The 21,244-nt window shown below is 44.6% G+C and overlaps 1 non-coding gene and 1 pseudogene across 1 annotated transcript; one reads left to right on the top strand and one right to left on the bottom strand.

The window, feature by feature from the left end:
- Positions 1–4,057: 4,057 nt before the first annotated feature.
- On the top strand, positions 4,058–4,161 carry LOC116812319 (U6 spliceosomal RNA). The gene has a single exon (XR_004370630.1). It is a non-coding gene; the product is annotated as a U6 spliceosomal RNA (small nuclear RNA).
- Positions 4,162–16,307: 12,146 nt separating this feature from the next.
- LOC116811974 (argininosuccinate synthase-like) lies at positions 16,308–17,556 on the bottom strand (annotated as a pseudogene).
- Between the last annotated feature and the right edge of the window lie 3,688 nt (positions 17,557–21,244).

Here is a 21,244-nt window from a genome sequence, read left to right as displayed (position 1 = left end):
AAGTGCTGGGATTACAGGCGTGAGCCACCGTGCCCAGCTCTAATCTGATACATTTTTATGTATGTATACATTTGTGATACTGTCACCATGTCAAGATACTGAAAATATCCAACACCTCAGAAACTACTCCTTCCCCTTGGTAATCCTCCCCTCATACCATTCCCTGCCCTGCCATCCCCTGGCAGTCATTGATTTGCTGTATATCACTATAAAAAATTTAATAGGTTTTTGGAGTTTCAAATAAATGGAATGATACAGAGTGTGATCTTTTTTTGTCTGGCCTGTTTCACTTGGAATAGTTATTCTGTTATTCATCCATGAGTGCATCAATGATTCATTTCTTTTGTTGCTGAGTGGTGTTCCATTATATAGATATGCCACAGTTTGTCTGTTTTCCTGTTGATGGACATTTGAGGTATTTCCAGTTTTTGATCATTACAAATAAAGCTGTTAGGTACCCTTGTGTGTGGGAACACATGTTGTGTGAACATATGCTTTTATTTCTGTTGAGGTATAATTCACCTATTGTCAAATTCACTTTGAAGGTGTACAGAGTTGTATGAATTTTGACAAATACATATAGTCATTTATCTACCATCACAATCAAGATATGGAATCTTTCTATTGTAGCAGGACGAGTCACAGACAAAACTCCTCAGACACCGGATTAAAGAAGGAAGAGGTTTTTTATTCAGCCGGGAGTGTTGGCAGACTTGTGTCTTAAGAGTGGAGCTCCCCGAAAAAGAAATTCCTAGCCCTTTTAAGGGCTTACAACTCTAAGAAAGAATCATAATAGATCAAGTAAGCGTGAGGAACGTGACCGGGGGCTACATACATCCGCTAACAGAACAAAAAGTTTTACAGTGCTTTCTCATACAATGTCTGGAATTTACAGACAACACCAGTTGTTTTGGTCAGGGGTTAATATTATTATTATTTTAACCACCAGGGCCAGGTGGTGGCACCAAGGTCGTTTAGCTATGTATCTTACTTCTGTTTCTTTCCAATTTTTTGCTTTCTCCCTTTTCTCCTGTCTTATAAACTAGGGAAAAGGGGAGGTTGGGGAGAAACTGGGAAGAACAACAGGAGAAGTGGTGGTCTCATACCATACAATGACCCCAGAAAGTTGCGTTGGGTTGCTTTGTATTTCAATGCCTTCAACCTACTTCCAGCCCCTGGCAACCATTGATCTAATTTCTATGCATATAGTGTTGGTTTTTTATAGTATCATATACTTGGGATCCTAGAATAATGATCCATTTGTTTCTGACTTCTTTCACTCAGCACCATGCTTCTGAAACTCATCCACGTTGTTGTATGTATCAGTGGTTCATTTTTGTTGTTGGTGAGTATTATATTGTATGGATATGTGACAGTTTGCTAATTCATTCATCAGTTCCTGGACATTTGGGTTGTTTACAGGACTTTGTGCGTGTATGGCATAAAACATGTAAAAACCATGTTTATTTTTAAGATCTGAATTTCAACACAAAACAGTTAAAATGTCCATGATAAATGAAGAAAAATTTTTGGTCCACCCATGTTTTTCTTTTTCTTTCTTTCTTTTTTTTTTTTTTTTTTGTGACAGGGTCTCACTGGAGTGCAGTGGCATGATCTTGACTCACTGCAGCCTCAACCCCCACCCAGGCTCAAGGGATCCTCCTACCTTAGCCTCCCTAATAGCTGGGACCACAGGTGCACACCACCCCACCTGGCTAATTTTTTTTCTTTTCTTTTCTCTTCTTCTTCTTTTTTTTTATTTGTAGAGACAGGTTTTCACCACGTTACCAAGGCTGATTTTTTTTTCTAGGAATGAAAACATGATGGTTTGCCTTTAGTTGGGGATCTATTTCCTCATTACTGCCACTTCTACCACCAGCACCAGCCCCACCCCCACATGAGTACTTAATTATCATGAAAATAGTCAATAAGTGAGGGTGTGAAAACTCAAGGGGCAAAATTGCTCTATATATTTCATATGTAATATTGCTTAGAGATTTCCTGAAAATACATTATTAAGTGTCTATTTATGGTGGTGATCATTGCAGACAAATGAAGAATTCAGAGCCCAATCCTAACCTCAAGCCAAGAAGTAAAAAAAAGGAAGAAAAAATCAAGACACTCAGAACAGAACTACAGCAATATTGAACCCAGGTAATGAAACTAGATATGTATTGTGTGTCATGTCACATTGAGATCTATGGTAGGAAATTTTCTTGTTAGACGGAAGTAAAATATGACTAGTAGCAGACTTTTTGGCAAATTCTCATTTTATTTTAAATAATTCTATAGGAAAAAAAAACAACTCTATGGATTTTATTTTCTAAGACAATCAACCATTTTCACGTATGGAAAAGACCCAGGCATTACTTAACTGTCCTGAATGTTTTGTGACAACATATTAAACAAGCAAATTGTTTGTTTGTTTGTTTGTTCTTAGACAGAGCTTCACTCTGTTGCCCAGGCTAGAGGGTAGTGGCATGATCAAGGCTCACTGCAGACTCAACCTCCTAGGCTCAAGTATATTCTCCTCAGCCTCCAGTACATTCTCCTGCAAGAACATACCACCCCACACCTGGCTAATTTTAAAATGTTTTGTAGAGGCAGGGTCTCACTATGTTGTCCAGGCTGGTCTCAAACTCCTGGCCTTAAGTGATCCTCCTGCCTCAGCCTCCCAAAGTGCTGGGATTATAGGCATGAGCCACCACATTTAGCCACAGTACTTGTTTAGAGAAAAAATTGTTATGATGATATGAATAATTGGGTCCACAATATTTCCTTTTAGAAAATTGGCCAGGCGCGGTGGCTCACGCCTGTAATCCTAGCACTTTGGGAGGCCGAGGCAGGCAGATCACCTGAAGTCGGGAGTTCAAGACCAGCCTGACCAACATGGAGAAACCCCATCTCTACTAAAAATACAAAAAATGAGCCGGGGATGGTGGCACATGCCTGTAATCCCAGCTACTTGGGAGGCTGAGGCAGGAGAATTGCTTGAACCCGGGAGGCAGATGTTGCAGTGAGCTGAGATCGTGCCATTGCACTCCAGCCTGGGCAACATGAGCGAAACTCCATCTCAAAAAAAAAAAAAAGAAAGAAAAAGAAAAAAAAAAGAAAATTGGAGCTGGGTGCGGTGGCTCATGCCTGTAATCCTAGCACCTTGGGAGGCCGAGATGGGGCGGATCACCTGAGGTCAGGAGTTTGAGAGCAGCCTGGCCAACATGGTGAAACCCCGTCTCTACAAAAATACAAAAAAAAATTAGCCAGGCATGATGGCAGGTGCCTGTAATCCCAGCTACTCGGGAGGCTCAGGTGGGAGAATCGCTTGAACCTGGGAGGCGGAAGTTGCAGTGAGCCAAGATTGAGCTGTTGCACTCCAGCCTGGGCAGCAGAGCGAGACTCCATCTTAGGAAAAAAAAAAAAAAAGAAAGAAAGAAGAAAGAGAGAGAGAGGAAGGAAGGAAGGAAGGAAGGGAAAGAGAAAGAAAGAGAGAGAGAGAAAGGAAGGAAGGAAGGAAGGAAGGAAGGAAGGAAGGAAAATTGGGCCATATGTGAGACCTCATCCCAAAAAGAAAAGAAAATCCTTACATTTTAATAATCTCAAAGCCCTCTGTATACATGTGTAAATCTCAAATACTATATATATATTTTTTAATTTATTAATTTTTTGAGACGGAGTCTCACTTTGTCTCCCAGGCTGGAGTGCAGTGGCGCGATCTTTGCTGCTCCCTGGCCAGAACTGAGTAAAATTAAGATTTTACACTTGGCCAAGTTGACAGGCCAGAAGTAATAGTACTTCACTCTTGTCCTTTGCATCATTATGACGGCTATTGAGTAAAAAATAGCCAGTTGACAGAGGCGTTATAAATACAAACTTAGAATCAAACAGACCCAAGGAGGAATCCAGCTCCACCTCTTGATTTGGGTACGATTTTAGGCTGGTTTCTTACTCATTCCGTGCATAGGTTTCCTTTTTAAAATGGGCATAACACTTAGGTCACAGAGGAGAGGTCAGAACTAGCAAATCTGACTCACAAATTAAGCACTCAAACATGCTTTATGTGCTCAGTTCAGCAGCACATATACTAAAATTGGAAAGATACAGAGAAATACATGGCAGCTGTGCAAGGATAATACGCAAATTTGTGAAGCGTTCTGTATTTTTCATGTTCATGGATTGGAAGAATTAATATTGTTAAAATTTTCATACTACCCAAAGCAATCTACAGGTTAAATGCAATCCCCATTAAAACACTAATGACATTCATCACAGAAATAGAAAAAACAATTCTAAAATTTATATGGAACTACAGAAGACCCAGAATAGCCAAAGTTATCCTAAGCAAGAAGAACAAAATTGGAGGGATCACATTAGCTGACTTCAAATTATACAACAGAGCTACAATGATCAAAACAGCATAGTACCAGCACAAAAACAGACACATAGACCAATGGAATAGAACAGAGAACCCAGAAACAAATTCACACACCTATAGTGAACTTATTTTTGACAAAGGTGCCAAGAACATACACTGGGGAAAACACAGTCTCTTCAATAAATGGTGCTGGGAAAACTGGATGTCCATATGCAGAAGAATGAAATTAGACCCCTATCTCTCTATTGTTTTTTTTTTTTTTTTTTTTTTGAGACAGAGTCTCGCTCTGTCACCCAGGCTGGAGTGCAGTGGCGCAATCTCGGCTCACTGCAAGCTCCGCCTCCCGGGTTCACGCCATTCTTCTGCCTCAGCCTCTCTGAGTAGCTGGGACTACAGGCACCCGCCACCACGCCTGGCTAATTTTTTTGTATTTTTAGTAGAGACGGGGTTTCACAGTAATCTCGATCTCCTGACCTCGTGATCCACCCACCTCGGCCTCCGAAAGTGCTGGGATTACAAGCGTGAGCCACCGCGCCCGGCCAAGACCCCTATCTCTCACCATATACAAAGATCAAATCAAAATGAATTAAAGACTTATATCTAACGGTGGCACACGCCTGTAATCCCAGCACTTTGGGAGGCTGAGGTGGGTGGATCACCTGAGGTCAGGAGTTCGAGACCAGCCTGGCCAGCATGGTGACTCCTCATCTCTACTAAAAATACAAAAAATAGCTGGCGTGGTGGTGCACGCCTGTAATCCTAGCTACTCAGGAGGCTGAGGCAGGAGAATCGCTTGAACCTGGGAGTGGAGTGCGCAGGGAGCCAAGATCGTGCCATTGCACTCCAGCCTGGGCAATAAGAGCAAAATTCTGTCTCAAAACAAAAAAAAAAAAAGAAGAAGAAGAAAAATCGAGACCTAACAACAAAACAGAAAAGTCATTCACAACCCTATTGGGAGGTAAAAAAGAGTTTAAATAAGTACATGTTCAAATGATAATGTTGCCTGTTGTATCATTCATATGCCTTAATTGCTCCCTCCCCAGGTGAGAGGCAGGTTCCCAAGACCAGACACTGCCTGCGCGCTATCACCTCTCACTCTTTGTCATGGAACTGCTAGAGGACCAGCACCTTAAGGGCTGCTGCCTGGTGGTGCTGATGCTGCCTAGGTGGGCGGCAGTGTGTCGGGGCCAAAGGAGTGACCGCAGCTGGCAGGTTTCCCCTACCTGACTAGTGCCCTGATTTGTATGTTGTTTTGAGAAAACAAATACACTCCTCTTGCAAAATAATATTCACCTAAGGAGACATGTACAGGGTAAAGAGGAAAATGAAGATAGCCAGTGATGAGAGATGAGGAGTATTAAATGGGGCTGTGTATCCTCCCAGCACCTTGTTCCCTAAGGACAGAGAGAGATACAAATATAGTTTTAAAACAATAGTCTAGTGAGCTCCATAGGTCCGTGGGTAACTTGTTGGCCATTTAGTTGGTAAACAATAACAATGAAAAGATTTTTGTGGACCTACCTTTTTGATTTCTATTGACAGATGTAATCCTTTCTTTTTTCAGGAAAAATGTCTTCACAAATACAAAAGTGTTGCAAGGAAAAATTGAAGTCACTCCTGCCAACATCCACTGCCCAGTGTAACCGCCCTTAAAGATTGCTGTGTATTTGTGTACTAATTTTTCTGTGTTTATAAAATCATTCACATATTTATTAATAACATGTTTAGAAGAAATCTCTGCGTTAACCTCAGGGCACACAGCTGTCTTCGATCGCCCCCAACTCCTCAGAATGTCCTGCCTCCATTTCACTCTCCCACAGCTGACTTTCTCCCATGCTCAGGCCCCCCCAAGACCACCTGCTGAAAAACTACTTCCAACCTTAAGCTCAGGCCCTGACTCACAGCCCTTTATTCTAACAGAGCCCCTAGGTGTTTGGGCAGAGGTAGGTGGGTATTACCAGGGAAGCGGGAGGATGACAATGAGGCCCCTTAAGTTCTTTGTCCTGGCCAGGCAGCTGCCCTCCTGCATTACCTCCACAGGATAGGTCCCAATTCCCAGCTGCTTTCAATTGGTGGGGTGTGGATTGGCAGGATGGGTTAATACTCTGCCACAACTTTCTCACTTTGTAATGGGAGCTGTATGGTAAATTCACCTGATAGTAATAACTTAAGCATATCCTGAGAATGAGCCTGTATGGCAGACACACCTGAATCCTGAATGTGTTTGAGGTTCTGAGCTAAGAAATCTGGGGGTGGCCAACACAGAGATTCATTTCTTATTTATGAAGAACCTGTGAACCCCCAGCTGTCCCGTCCCGTGGAATGTGGGCTATACAGGGGTTCAAGGCCCTGTGTTTTGGGTTAAATGAAGGCTGCCAGGTGGAGGTTGTCAAGTGAAAATACTATATAAGGCCGGGCGCGGTGGCTCACACCTGTAATCCCAGCACTTTGGGAGGCCGAGGCGGGCGGATCATGGAGTCAAGAGATCGAGACTATCCTGGTAACATGGTGAAACCCTGTTTCTACTAAAAATACAAAAAAGGTAGCTGGGCATGTTAGCGCGCACGTGTAGTCCCAGCTACTTGGGAGGCTGAGGCAGGTGAATCGCTTGAACCCAGGAGGTGGAGGTTGCAGTGAGCCGAGACCACGCCACTGCACTCCAGCCTGGTGACAGATCGAGACTCCGTCTAAAAAAAAAAAAAAAAAACCTCTATACATTGTGTGACTTTATTTTGCAAGTGGTTGTGGTTCTCTTGTCCAGCCCACTGCCGTTGGGCCCTGTCTCCCAGTTGTAAGCCCCCAATAAAACCTCATGTCTCATTCACTGGCTCTGGGTCTCTTCTTCAGCCTATTGAACCTTGTATTCATCCCCATTGGAGTGTACAGGGGTTCGGCACAACATGAGCATACGACAAAGACCTGGGCTATGAATTTTAACTACCCCTGTCTGGATTCCTCCTTGTTTTTTCTCCTTCACTTTAGGGAGGAATGGCCATTTCCCCACGTAAAGAACCAAGTCATCACCTTTTTTTTGTCCTATTTGCTGGGTGGGCAGATTCAGTAACTACTTGTGCCAGGAAACCAAAGTCCATAGAGGCCGCGTGGCTTTGCCAAGGGGAACAACCAGGGTGGTGCAGGATAGTTTCACACAGGTGAGGCTCTCATGCTGCAAATCCTTTGCTCTCTCCATGTTATATAAATGGATTTTTAAATTTCACCTTAGGGTGTTGTCTTAATCCATTTTCTGCTGCTAAAACAGGAGTGACCAACCCAGAGATTCGTTGTCTATGAGGAACATCTGAGCCACCATCCTGTCCCGTGGAACACGAGCCATATAGGGGTTTGAGGCCCTGAGTTTTGGTCTAGATGAAGGCTACCAGGTGGAGGACGTTAAGGGGAGAGTGTTACGTGAAAATGCTATAGAAACTTCTGAAACAAAGAGAAAGATGTGCGACCCCAATTCATTCTGCTAAAAGGAAAAAATTAAGCTGAAATGTGAGTGCTGCAAGCAGCTGCCTTTTCTTTTGTTCCTAAGCAGATAGCTACAGATAAAAGGTTAAATATCTCCACAGGTAGCTAATCAGTGTTCACCTTTTCTTATGTGAAGTGCCGATTTACTGAGCCTGAGACGAATACATGATTGACTATTTCCTTACCAGCTCCTTTTCTCTCGCAACATGTGGATTCAGTAATGTGACCATGCCCGCCCCCTTTCCCCTCCATCCTGCTTCCCCCCACCCATCTCCCCCCAATTTTTTTAAGATAGAGTCTCGCCCTGTCACCCAGGCTGGAGTGCAGTCCCAGGTTAAAGCAATTCTCCTGCCTTAGCCTCCTGAGTAGCTGGGACTACAGGTGTGTGCCACCGCGCCTGGCTAAGTTTTATATTTTTAGTAGAGATGGGGTTTCACCATGTTGGCCAGGCTGGTCCTGAACTCCTGACCTCAAATGATCCACCCGCCTCAGCCTCCCATCGTGCTGGGATTACAGGTGTGACCACCATGCCAGGCTTGCTTTTCCCCCTTTAAATAATGAAGCCATTAAAATTCTCTTTGGAGAAAGGCACAGACCACAGATTGTTTCTGTGATTCCATTGATCTTTCTCCCAGGAGGTTGTCTTTAGCCTTGGCAAAATAAACTTCTGAATTGATTGAGAGCTGTCTCAGATACTTTCGTTTTACAAACTGCATGGTCATTGCAAGCAGTTGCAATTCTCCTGTCCAGCTCACTGCCATTGGACTCTCTTCCTTTTATGTAAGACCCTGATAAAATCCCAAGTCTCATTTGCTGGCTCTGGGTCACTTCTTTGGCCTCTTGAACCTGGTGGCTTCCCTACTGAGGTTTATAGGGGTTTGGCACAACATCCATTCTTGAAAGCAGAGCCTAATTACCTCTTAAAGGTCTCACCTCTTTTTTTTTTTTTTTTTTTTTAAGATGGAGTCTCACTGTCACCCAGGCTGGAGTGCAGTGGCGCAATCTCGGCTCACTGAAACCTCTGCCTCCCGGGATCAAGCGATTCTCCTGCCTCAGCCACCCAAGTAGCTGGGATTACAGGCGTACACTACCATGCCTGGCTAATTTTTGTATTTTTAGTAGAGACAGGGTTTCACTATGTTGGCCAGGCTGGTCTCGAACTCTTGACCTCAAATGATCCACCTGCCTTGGCCTCCTAAAGTACTGGGATTACAGGCATGAGCCACCATGCCCAGCAGGTCTCACCTCTTAACACCATCACAATGGCAATTAAATTTCAACATAGGCCAAGTGCAGTGGTTCACACCTGTAATCCCAGCACTTTGGGAGGCCAAGGCAGGTGGATCACTAAAGGCCAGGAGTTTGAGTCCAGCCTGGGCAACATGGTAAAAACCCATCTGTACTAAAAATACAAAATTTAGCTGGGCGTGGTGGTGCATGCCTGTTATCTCAGCTACTACGGAGGCTGAGGCAGGAGAGTCATTTGAACCCCAGAGGTGAAGGTTGCAGTGAGCCAAGATCAGGCCACTGCACTTGGCCTGGGTGACAGAGCAAGACTCTGTCTCAAAAAAAAAAAAAAAAGAAAAAAAGAAAATTTGGCCGGCCACGGTGGCTCACGCCTGTAATCCCAGCCCTTTGGGAGGCGGAGGCAGGTGAATCACCTGAGGTCAGGAGTTCGAGACCAGCCTGGCCAACATTGTGAAACCCCCATCTCTACTAAAAATACAAAATATTAGCTGGGTGTGGTGATGGGCACCTGTAATCCCAGCTACTCGGGAGGTTGAGGCAGGAGAATCGCTTGAACTTGGGAGGCGGAGGTTGCAGCGAGCCAAGATCATGCCATTGCACTCCAACCTAAGCAACAAGAACAAGACTCTGCCTCAAAAAAAATTCAACATGAGCTTTGGAAGGAACACTGAAGCCATAGGACGTAGAAGCCAACTCCCTGCAAACCTCAGTAATTAATGCTTCTAGATTCCCTGCCCTAGCTCAACCTCCAACTCCCCTTCTCTGTGCCTGTCCAGTTTCTTTTTTTTTCTTTTCTTTTCTCTTTTCTTTTCTTCTCTTTTCTTTTTTCTTTTTTTTTTTGAGATGGAGTCTTGCTCTGTCACCCAGGCTGGAGTGCAGTGGCGTGATCTCGGCTCACTGCAACCTCTGCCTCCCAGGTTCAAGCAATTGTCATGCCTCAGCCTCCCGAGTAGCTGGGATTACAGGCGCCACCACCACACCTGGCTAATTTTTGTATTTTTAGTAGAGACAGGGTTTCATCATGTTGGCCAGGCTGGTCTCGAACTCCTGACCTCAAGTGATCCACCTGCCGCAGCCTCCCAAAGTGCTAGAATTAGAGGTGTGAGCCACCACGCCCGGCCACCTGTCCAGTTTCAAGGTCAATAAAGGCAAGCTCAGTATACTCCAATTCTTTTCTCAGCTAGCGGCCAGGACCATCCTGACCTGGTTTATAATTTGCTCCTGTTCTCTCCGATTTAGCTCCTGTTCTGGGCCCTGAGGATTAGTTTCCCTCATGGCCCCAGCTCCTGGCCTGCTGACACATTTTGATCTTCCTAGCCCTAAGCTCAGTCATCAAGCTCACCTCTCTGGGCCCTGCATCCCCTGGAACTCCACAATTATCTCTGGCCCTCTGGAACACAAACCCTAACCGCTCCAAATTCAGCTGCACCTTTGCAGGGTGTAGTGGAAATCCAGGCTGGCAAAGACTGTTCCTAAAATCCACATTCTCACCTGTTGTGCTCCCAGAATCCTGCTGCCTAAATATATCTCCTCCTGGTTTCAGAACAGAGACTCACAAACATATATAGATAGGGTCAAAGTGACCTCAGCTTCAAGGTCAAATCAGTCCTTCCCAAATGAAGACTTTGTTTTCCCATAAAAGACAGACTGTTTCCCAAAAGTTTAAAGGATTCCTTGCATCTTGAAATAGCTGAGGCTTTGTTCGTATTTCACGGAAGCCCAAGGAGTGCGGTGTACCTGCTGGGCTCCTTGAACATTGGGTTCAATTTTAAATAAGCTAGTAGAACTATGCAATTTGGCCACTAGATGGCAGGACCTCTTCACCATGAGTATAACATGACGCTGACTCAGAAAACCCCCAAGTAGTAACACCAGCCAGCCAAATAAAGCAAAAACAACAGCCAGCCAGACAAAGCAAAAGGAATGTACCAAGTTTGGTGAAAGGTCTTCATCATGTATGAATCTTCTCAAATTTATTCTTATTTTGATAATGATGTTAGCAAATACAATTATGATTATCTAACTTGTTTCCATAGTGATGTCTGTCCTTATTATACCTTCTCTCCACACTTAAGTCTTCTAAGGAAAACCACTCTAATCAGGAAAGAAATCTGAGACTTTTTATGGAAATACAGGGAAAATACAGAGACTCCACTTTTACAGGAAAATGTTTTTCAAAGGAAGTCTCTAGGAATCCTCAGCAAGCTTCCTGAACACAGGTCATTTCAAACAGAAGAAGTAATCCAAACTTCATTTAGGGCAATTACTCACAGTTAAACCTTTACAATAATTAATTTCATGCTAAGTACTTTGAACTCCTTCCAGGAGTGAAGTGGGTATACTGCAAAATTATTTTCCTCTTTTGAGAAGACAAAGTCAGAAGAGACAAAGTAGAGAGGAGGAGACTAGTTCTGGGCATGTAAGTAGGGGTGAAAATTCCAGTGTATTTTCTCATTGCTCTCCACGCGAACAATCTGGAGATGAAGTCAGTTGTTTTCAGAGTCAAAGAATACCAGGAACATCTCTGCAGTGAAACAAGCGGGATTTGTTGTTCACTGAAGGAACCATGGAGCACCTCCAGAAAAGGGTGTTAGAAAGGATTTATTTTAGGATTTGAGTTTGTATTAGGTGGTTTTAGAGAGGATATAAGGAATTAGTGCTATGCTCTGAATTGGATGCTATGAGGAAGTGAGGGTAATTCTATTATTGGGAATCCTAATAAGTTTATCTAGGATGAGGCAAGAATACAGAGTGAGGCTAACGCTGTAATTTGTTTAAAAAAACAAAAGCAGCTGGGCATGGTGGCTCACTCCTGTAATCCCAGCACTTTGGGAGGCCGAGGTAGACAGATCATCTGAGGTCAGGAGTTCGACACCAGCCTGGCCAACACGGTGAAACCCCGTCTCTATTAAAAATACAAAAACTAGCTGGGTGTGGTGGTACACACCTGTAATCCCAGCTACTCGGGAGGCTGAGGCGGGAGAGTCTCTTGAATCTGGGAGGTGGAGGTTGCAGTGAGCTGAGATCAAACCATTGCACTCCAGCCTGGGCAACAGAGCAAGACTCCATCTCAAAAAAATAAATAAATAAAAATAAAATAGGTGTGCTGGCGCACCCCTTCAGTCCCAGCTACTCCAGAGACTGAGGCAGAAGGATTGCTTGAGCCTGGGAAATTGAGAATTGAGGCTGCAGTGAGCTATTATCATGCCATTGTACTCCAGCGTGGGGAGCAGAGTGAGACTGTCTCTGAAAAAAAAAAAAAAAAAAGCAGTAGTCACTCATATTAGCCAGTCTAGGGGAATATTGGTCATTCCTGTAGCTGAGACAATGTTCATGTTTAATTTAGTTTTTGTTAAAACATTACAGTTTGGTCTTGTTTTTGCCTTGATTGATCATTGTCACAGAGTGGCCTTGTCTGATGTTGCTGTTCTGTGAGATTTCTTGTGTTCAACAGCAGATCACCATGGCCCAGGTGTGAATGCAGGGACAGCAACATTAAGGCTGATGCCTTGCTCTGTTTTCCTTTTGGCCAAGGGCAGATGCAGTCAGCCTGCAGAAACTTCATCCTTGATATCCAGATTTTCACCATAGCCAAGACTTTGCTTTAGAAACTATTTGCAGAGAATGTAATCTAAATTTGGAGTATTGATAGTTTCTCCTGCTCCTTTTGTTGCAGGGTAAATTGTTGAATCCTCTGATTTGTTAATGATCACAGAATATCATTTAAACCGATAGGGGATTAGGGGTGATGGCTCAGGCCTGTAGTCCTAGCACTTTGGGAGGCCAAGGCAGGAGGATTGCTTGAGTACAGGAGTTTGAGACCACCCTGGGCAGCACGGTGAGACCCCTCCTGTCTCTACAAAATAAAAAAAATTACCCAGCCATGGTGGTATGCACCAGTAGTCCCAGCTTTTCAGGAAGCTGAGGTGGAAGGATCGCTTGATCCTGGGTGGCTGAGGCTGCAATGAGCTACGATCGCACTATTGTATTCTGGCCTGGGCAACAGAGTGAGACCCAGTCTCAAAAATAAAAATAGGGCCAGGCACAGTGGCTCATACCTGTAATCCCAGTACTTTGGGAGGCCCAGGCAGGCGGATCACTTGAGGTCAGGAGTTCGAGACCAGTCTGGTTAACATGGTGAAACCCTGTCTCTACTAAAAATGCAAAAATCAGTCGGGTGTGGTGGCGCATGCCTGTAATCTCAGCTACTCTGGAGGCTGAGGCATGAGAATCGCTTGAACCTGAGAGATGGAGGTTGCAGTGAGCCGAGATCGGGCCGCTGCACTCCAGCCTGGCGACAGAGCAACACTCCGTCTCAAAAAAAAGCCAAACCAAAACAAACAAAAAAACTGATGGAGTTCAAGACACGACACCTTTCCCCAAAATAAGAGTGTAGACTACCAGATTATGCCACCCCATATTATGCCTGTTGGGCATAATAATTATTTTGAGAAACAAGAGACAAAGGAGAAACTCTGAAGGCAAGAGTAGAAGTTACCCCCCGCCCCCGACACCTTTTTTTAGCCCAAAACCTTAGAAGCCAGAAGTTACTCTTGTGTTGGAGAAATTTACATGCATATGAAAAATCTCCATTTGTAAGGGTTTCTCCCACTGTGCACCAGAATAAGAATGGTGACTCTAAATTACTGGAGACTCTTATCAATGGAGAAGGCATGGACTTAAATTTGCATTTTTGTTTTTTGCTTACTCATGAGTCTATTTGTTTTGTAGTACATAGATGCAGCCAGGAGTGTTTAGTATAGCATAAATTCCCCTTTGGCTGCTTAGGAGGTAATCAACGACTACGTGATTTCCCATAACAATCTGGGCTAATGAGTTTAAACTAGTTTGTCTTTCAGAGTGAAGTGTTTGTTATGACTTTTGTTAGGGTATGAGGCAAGTTTTGGACCATGTTCGCCAGTGGTATTATCTTTAATGAGGGAATTGCAGCTTACATAGTATCCATGAAAAGGGAGTCAGTTATGTCTTTTGGGAGTTTGTTTGTTTAATTGTAAATAAGCTTTTGTGTTCTGTGTTTTGGAGGTTTCTGGGTAGAATTTTTCCAGGGAAACATGATCCACTAGGGGGATGATACTTTTAAAGATCTGAAAGTGTCTCACAATTATACTAAATACACAAGATGAATTAGGATGTAGCAGACCGCTGTAAGCCCAATATCCGTATAAAGTGTAGTACCCTAATTAGGAGCTAGACTGTTGTATAAATATTATGTATGACAATAGGAGTAAGCCAGTTTCATGTCCTTTGAGGTAGACAGATTTTTGAGTTGGGTTAAACAGCTCAGCAAAGCAGAATGACATGTTTCTGGAGAATAAACTGACTATGGTGGTCAGGAGGGCCTAACTAATATTGTCTACTTCTGATTGACTAGGTCTCGCTGATAGTATTATAATAACCTTAGCAGAGGCATTCTAATAATCTGAGGTCAGAGTACATTTTATACAAGGCTGCAGGATTAATGATATGAGGGAAGGTTAAATGACAGAAGGGGCCTATAAAATGGAATCTGCCTTTTTTTTTTTTTTTGAGACGGAGTTTTGCTCTTGTTGCCCAGGCTGGAGTGCAATGGCACAATCTCGGCTGATGGCAACGTCTGCTTCCCGGGTTCAAGCGATTCTCCTGCCTCAGCCTCCCGAGCAGTTGGGATTATAAGCATGTGGCACCACGCCTGGCTAATTTTGTGTATTTTTAGTAGAGACAGCGTTTCATCGTGTTAGCAAGGCTGGTCTCAATCTCCTGACCTCCTGATCCACCCTCCTCGGCCTACCAAAGTGTTGGGATTACAGCCATGAGCCACCGTGCCCAGCAGTGCCTTCTTAAGTGTTTAAAGGAATTGCTAGTAGATTATTGTCAGCAGGATCTGGTGGAAGATGTTAGATCTGGCAATCAGTTCAATTCAAAGCAGTATCTAGGGCCTGTGAAAAACATGAGGTGATAGAAGACAACCATAGGGATTCAAAATAATAGGCTGAAGATAAGTGTGGGTTATATTAGTGTTCTAGAGGGTGTCCTAGTGTAATAATAGGTAATCTTAGTAGAACAACAAAGGACAGAAAAGAATGTTGAAGAATCAGAAAATTAATCTTGTTCTGCTGTCTTAGGTGGAACTTCTGAAGTCAGCAGCTAGTTTTGTCTGGCGCCAAAAGCTGTCCACTTCTGTAGTCAGTGTCAGGATTCCTAAGAATCCTCAGTTTAAGGTCTTCAGATAAAATGGATGTCCATTAGTGTAGGAAGAGGTGATGTGTATCTTTTAAGTTAAATATTTTGTATACTCTTAAAAATCTAAGTATTGATGGCCGGGTGTGGTGGCTCACGCCTGTAATCCCAGCTACTGGGGAGGCTGAGGCAGGAGAATTGCTTGAACCCAGGAGGCAGAGCTTGCAGTGAGCTGAGACTGTGTCACTGCACTCCAGCCTGGGTGATGGAGCAAGACTCCGTCTCAAAAAAAGAAAAAAAAAATTTATACCTAGGACCATTACCTTTATCTTGATAGACTTTTACACATATTTGCTACTTTTGATGTTATAAAAGTAATCAACTTTCTTTTAAAATCTTCCCCATATTACAGAAATACGTGAGTTTGAAATGAAAGGTCCCTGTTATCTCCCACCAGCTATAATCACCAACAAAAGGTTTTTGTATATTCAATATACATATTTATTTTTTTCTTTCTTTTCTTTTTTTTTTTTTTTGATACAGGGTTTTGCTCTGTCACCCAGGCATCAAGATAATACTTTACTGCAGCCTCGACCTCTCAGGTTCCATCAATCCTTTCGCCCCAGCCTCCCATGTAGCTGAGACTACTAATATGGGTGCCACCATGCCTGGCTAATTTTTTATATTTTATTGTGACAGGGTCTTACTGTGTTGCCCAGGCTGGTCCCAAACTCCTAGGCTCAAGCAATCCTCCTGCCTTGGCCTCCCAAAGTTCTGGGATTACAGGCATGAGCCCCAAAGCCTAGCTTGCTTATCTTTTTTTTTTTTTTTAACTAATGTATCTTTTGTCATTTTATAGCTCCCCACTGCAGCTGCCCCTCCACCCTTCCCTTCGATGACCACGTTGGCAGGCTTCAGGGGGACCAGAGAACAAAGCTGGGGAGAAGAAGTCACAATTACAAATTATCACAACAATTAGCACCTGTACTTAGGGGATCTGCAAATTGAGGAGGCCCCAGCTCAAATAGACCCCAGGGGTCTATTTGGCAGTGACCTTGCTCTGGAGATGATGATATTCCTTCAGCCTGAGGGAATTGGTGTTGATGAAACTGGTGGCATCGATTGGCTCATAATCACCCTACATGTTCATGCTCACCAGCTCCTCGTTGTAGAGACACAATGGGACTCCTGGCCTAGGATGTACACCTGGCCCTTGAAGACGGACGCCTGCACTTTCCCTTCCACTCACTCCTGGGACTTGGCAATGCAGTGGTGGACAAATTTACACTCAAGGCTGTGCCAGAAACCGGTATACACCAGCTCAGCAAATTTCAAGCCCAGGTGTTATTTGATTTTGCATACTTCCCAGTCCATGGTGAAGGCCCCGCGATGTCTAAATGAGTGTGGTAAATGATGGTGCCTGCTGGGGTCTCGTAGATAACTGGGGACTTCATTCCATTCATTCCAGTGAAGTGGTTCTCCTTGATGTCAATACGGCCCAAGCCGTGCTTGCCCGCGTCTTCCCTCATGTACAGGAAGAGCTCCAAGGAGGTCTGGTGGGTGGTGCCATCCTTGACGTTGGTCACTTTCACGGGGACTCCTTATTTGAATTCGATCTCGAGAATGTCAGGGGTTCTGGGGGCTTTGGCCGGGTCCTGGGTCTTCATGGACAGACCTGGAGGCGCTTGGTTGTTGGGGTTCTCCAAGATTCCAGCCTCATAGCTGATCTGCATGAGGTTCTCGTCCATGCTTCACGGGTTCTTGGGAGTGACTGGGATGGGAATCCTGTGTTGCTTTGCGTATTCCATCAGGTCATTGCGGACCTCGAACCGGTTGTAGAACTTGGGCATCCTCCAGGGAGCAATGACCTTTATCTGGGGGGCCAGCGAGTAGCAGATTAGCTCAAACCGGACCTGATCATTTCCCTTTCCTGTGGTGCTGTGGGACACTTACTTGGCCCCCTGCTGCTGGGCGATTTCCACTTGTTTTTGGGCGATGCAGGGCCTGGTGAGAGAGGTGCCCAGGAGGTAGCGGTCCTCATACAGCGTGCTGGACTGGATGGCCAGCCAGATGAACTCCTTCACAAACTCCTTGCTGACTTCCTCAATGAACATCATTTTGCCCCCAAGCTTCAGTGCCTTCCTCCTGGCTTCCTCAAAGTCTTCCTTCTGGCCAATGTTGGCCACGTAGGCAATGATGTCCTAGCCTTGTTCCTTAAGTAACACAAGGATGCAGGAGGTGTCCAGGCCGCCACTGTAGGCCAGAACCACAGAACCTTTGCTGGACATAGCATCTGGAATTGGAGGCACGAGTTCCCGGCATCTGGAATCTGTCTTTTTTTTTTTTTTTTTTTTGAGACGGAGTCTCGCTCTGTGGCCCAGGCTGGAGTGCAGTGGCGCAATCTCGGCTCACTGCAAGCTCCGCCTCCTGGGTTCACGCCATTCTCTTGCCTCAGCCTCTCCGAGTAGCTGGGAATACAGGCGCCCGCCACCACGCCTGGCTAATTTTTTGTATTTTTAGAAGAGACGGGGTTTCACCGTGGTCTCGATCTCCTGACCTTGTGATCCGCCCGCGTCGGCCTCCCAAAGTGCTGGGATTACAAGCGTGAGCCACCGCGCCCAGCCTGGAATCTGTCTTAACAGTGCAGTGAACCACTTGGGCCTGGGCAGCAGTGGCAGGAGATGGAGCAGGGCTGTTTATCTTTTAAAAATGAGATTTTAGAATATATGGGGGCACATATAAATGTCACTAATATTGATAAAAATATAACTTTTAAGAGGCTTCATACTATTCTAGTTTATGGGAGAATCAACTGTAATTTATTTTAATTGTTATTAAATATCACATATACAAGACTATTTCAACCAAAATGTACATGTTATTTATTTATTTATTGAGATAGGATCTCACTCTGTCACCCAGGCTGGAGTGCAGTGGCACGATCACACCTCACTGCAGCCTCAACCTCCCTGGGCTCAGGTGATCCTCCTGCCTCAGCCTCCTAAGTAGCTGGAGCTACCGGTGTGCACCACCACACCCGGCTAATTTTTGTATTTTTTGTAGAGATGGGTTCTCACCACATTGTACAGGCTGATCTCAAACTCCTGAGCTCAAGTGATCCACCTGCCTCAGCCTCCCAAAGTGCTGGGATTGGCCAGGTGTGTGGTAGCTTACACCTGTAATCCCAGCACTTTGGGAGGCTGAGGCAGGTGGATCACCTGAGGTCAGGAGTTCAAGAGCAACCTGGCCAACATGGCAAAACCCGTCTCTACCAAAAACACACACACAAAAAATTAACTGGGCATGGTGGCGGGCACCTGTAATCCCAGCTACTCGGGAGGCTGAGGCAGGAGAATCGCTGGAACCTGGGAGGTGGAGGTTGCAGTGAGCCAAGATTGTGGCGTTGCACTCCAGCCTGGGCAACAGAATGAGACTCTGTCTTTAAAAAAAAAAAAAAAAGGGCCGGGCTCAGTGGCTCACGCTTGTAATCCCAGCACTTTGGGAGGCCGAGGCGGGCAGATCACGAGGTCAGGAGATCGAGACCACGGTGAAACCCCGTCTCTACTAAAAGTACAAAAAATTAGCCGGGCGTGGTGGCGGGTGCCTGTAGTCCCAGCTACTCGGAGAGGCTGAGGCAGGAGAATGGCGTGAACCCGGGAGGCAGAGCTTGCAGTGAGCCGAGATTGCGCCACTGCACTCCAGCCTGGGCGACAGAGTGAGACTCCGTCTCAAAAAAAAAAAAAAAAAGTGCTGGGATTACAGGCACGAGCCACTGTGCCCAGCCGAAAGTGTATATTTTAATGAGTAATAATAAAAAAGTATAAACTGGGTGTGATGGTACATGCCTGTACTCTCAGCTACTTGGGAAGCTGAGACGGGAGGATCACTTGAGCCCAGGAGTTTGAGGCCAAAATAAGCAACATGGTGATACCTACTCTCTAAAAAAGATTTTTTTAAAAAAACCCAACGAAACAACAAACACCCATGACCCCTGCTTAGGAAATAGAACACTACCCATACATTTATTTGAAGGCCCGTCCCCAACCAGATAATTATTATTCTTAATTTTTTTATTCCCTAGTTTTTCATTATAGTTTGACTATGGCTATATCTGTACTGATATGCAATTTTTAGTTTTGCATGGTTTTGAGCTTTATACAAAGGGAATCATATAGTATGTGGATTCTTCTGTGGCTTTTTTTTTTTTTTGAGATGGTGTCTCACTCTGTCGTTCAGGCTGGAAAGCAGTGGCGTGATCTGGGCTCACTGCAACCTCTGCCTCCCAGGCTCGTGCGATTCTCGTGCCTCAGCCTCCTGAGTAGCTGGGATTACAGGCATGTGCCACCATGCCTAGCCAATTTTTTTTGTATTTTTAGTAGAAACCGGGTTTCACCATGTTGGCCAGGCTGGTCTCAAACTCCTGACCTCAAATGATTCACCGGCCTCGGCCTCCCAAAATGCTGGGATTACAGGTGTGAGCCACCGCAACCAGCCTTCTGTGACTTTTTAACATTATTGAGATTGATCTGTAGTAATGCATGTGACTGCAGTTTAGTTATTTTTCATTGCTGTATGGTATTTGAGTATTTCAGTAAATCACAATTTATCCATCCTCTTGCTGATAGAAACTTGGATTGTTGCCAGTTATTTTGCTATTATGAATGCTAGCATAGCATAGCATGTTTCTTGGTATACATGTATAAGATTTCTCTAGGGCATATGCCTAGAAGTGAAACTGACGGTCATAGGGTAGGTTCGTTTTCTTTTCTTTTTTTACTTTTTCTTTTTTTTTTTTTTAAATGGAGTCTCGCTCTCTCATCGAGGCTGGAGTACAGTGGTGTGATCTCATCTCACTGCAACCTCTGCCTCCAGGGTTCAAGCGATTCTCCCGCCTCACCCTCTCGAGTAGCTGGGATTAGAGGTGACTGCCACCACACCCAGCTAATTTTTTTTTGTATTTTTAGTAGAAACGGGGTTTCACCATGCTGGCCAGGATGGTCTCGATCTCCTGACCTCGTGATCCACCCACTTCGGCCTCCCAAAGTGCTGGGATTACAGACATGAGCCACTGTGCCCGGCCAGTATGCTCATTTTCAACTTTACTTGATAATGTCAATTTATTTCCATAGTAGTTGTACAAATTTGCACTGCCATCAGAGAATATAAGTGTTCCTATTGCACCACATCTTAGCCAATACTTTATATTATCAGAGTTTTCATTTTCTTTTCTTTTCTTTCTTTCTTTCTTTTTTTTTTTGAGATGGAATTTCGCTCTTGTTGCCCAGGCTGGAGTGCATTGGCATGATCTCGGCTCACCACAACCTCTGCCTCCCGGGTTGAAGTGATTCTCCTACCTCAGCCTCCCGAGTAGCTGGGATTACAAGCATGTGCCACCACACCCGGCTAATTTTGTATTTTTAGTAGAGGCAGGGTTTCTCCATGTTGGTCAGGCTGGTCTCGAACTCCCTACCTCAGGTGATCTGCCCACCTCAGCCTCCCAAAGTGCTGGGATTACAGGCGTGAGCCACTGTGCCCAGCCTCAGAGTTTTCGTTTTCTTCTAATACATTATTGAGCTTTGATTTATATTTCTCTGATTCCTAAGTTAAACATTTTCTCATGAGCACAAAATGGACAAAGACAAGCAGATAAAACTTTCTTTTCTTTTTTTTTTGAGACGGAATCTTGCACTGTCACCCAGGCTGGAGTGCAGTGGCGCTATCTTGGCTCACCACAAGCTCCACCTCCTGGGTTCACTCTGCCACCACGCCCGGCTAATTTTTTTGTATTTTTAGTAGAGACAGGGTTTCACTGTGTTAACCAGGATGGTCTCCATCTCCTGACCTTGTGATGTGCCCGCCTCGACCTCCCAAAGTGCTGGGATTACAGGCGTAAGCCACTGCACCCAGCCGAAACTTTCTATTAAAGTAAAATTATAAGTGGCTTCTCATAGAAAGATTTCTTTTTTTTTTTTTTTT

Source organism: Hylobates moloch, unplaced genomic scaffold (genome assembly GCF_009828535.3).
Source record: "Hylobates moloch isolate HMO894 unplaced genomic scaffold, HMol_V3 SCAFFOLD_7, whole genome shotgun sequence".
NCBI classification, from domain to species: domain Eukaryota; kingdom Metazoa; phylum Chordata; class Mammalia; order Primates; family Hylobatidae; genus Hylobates; species Hylobates moloch.
This window is presented reverse-complemented; position numbering and strand designations above follow the sequence as displayed.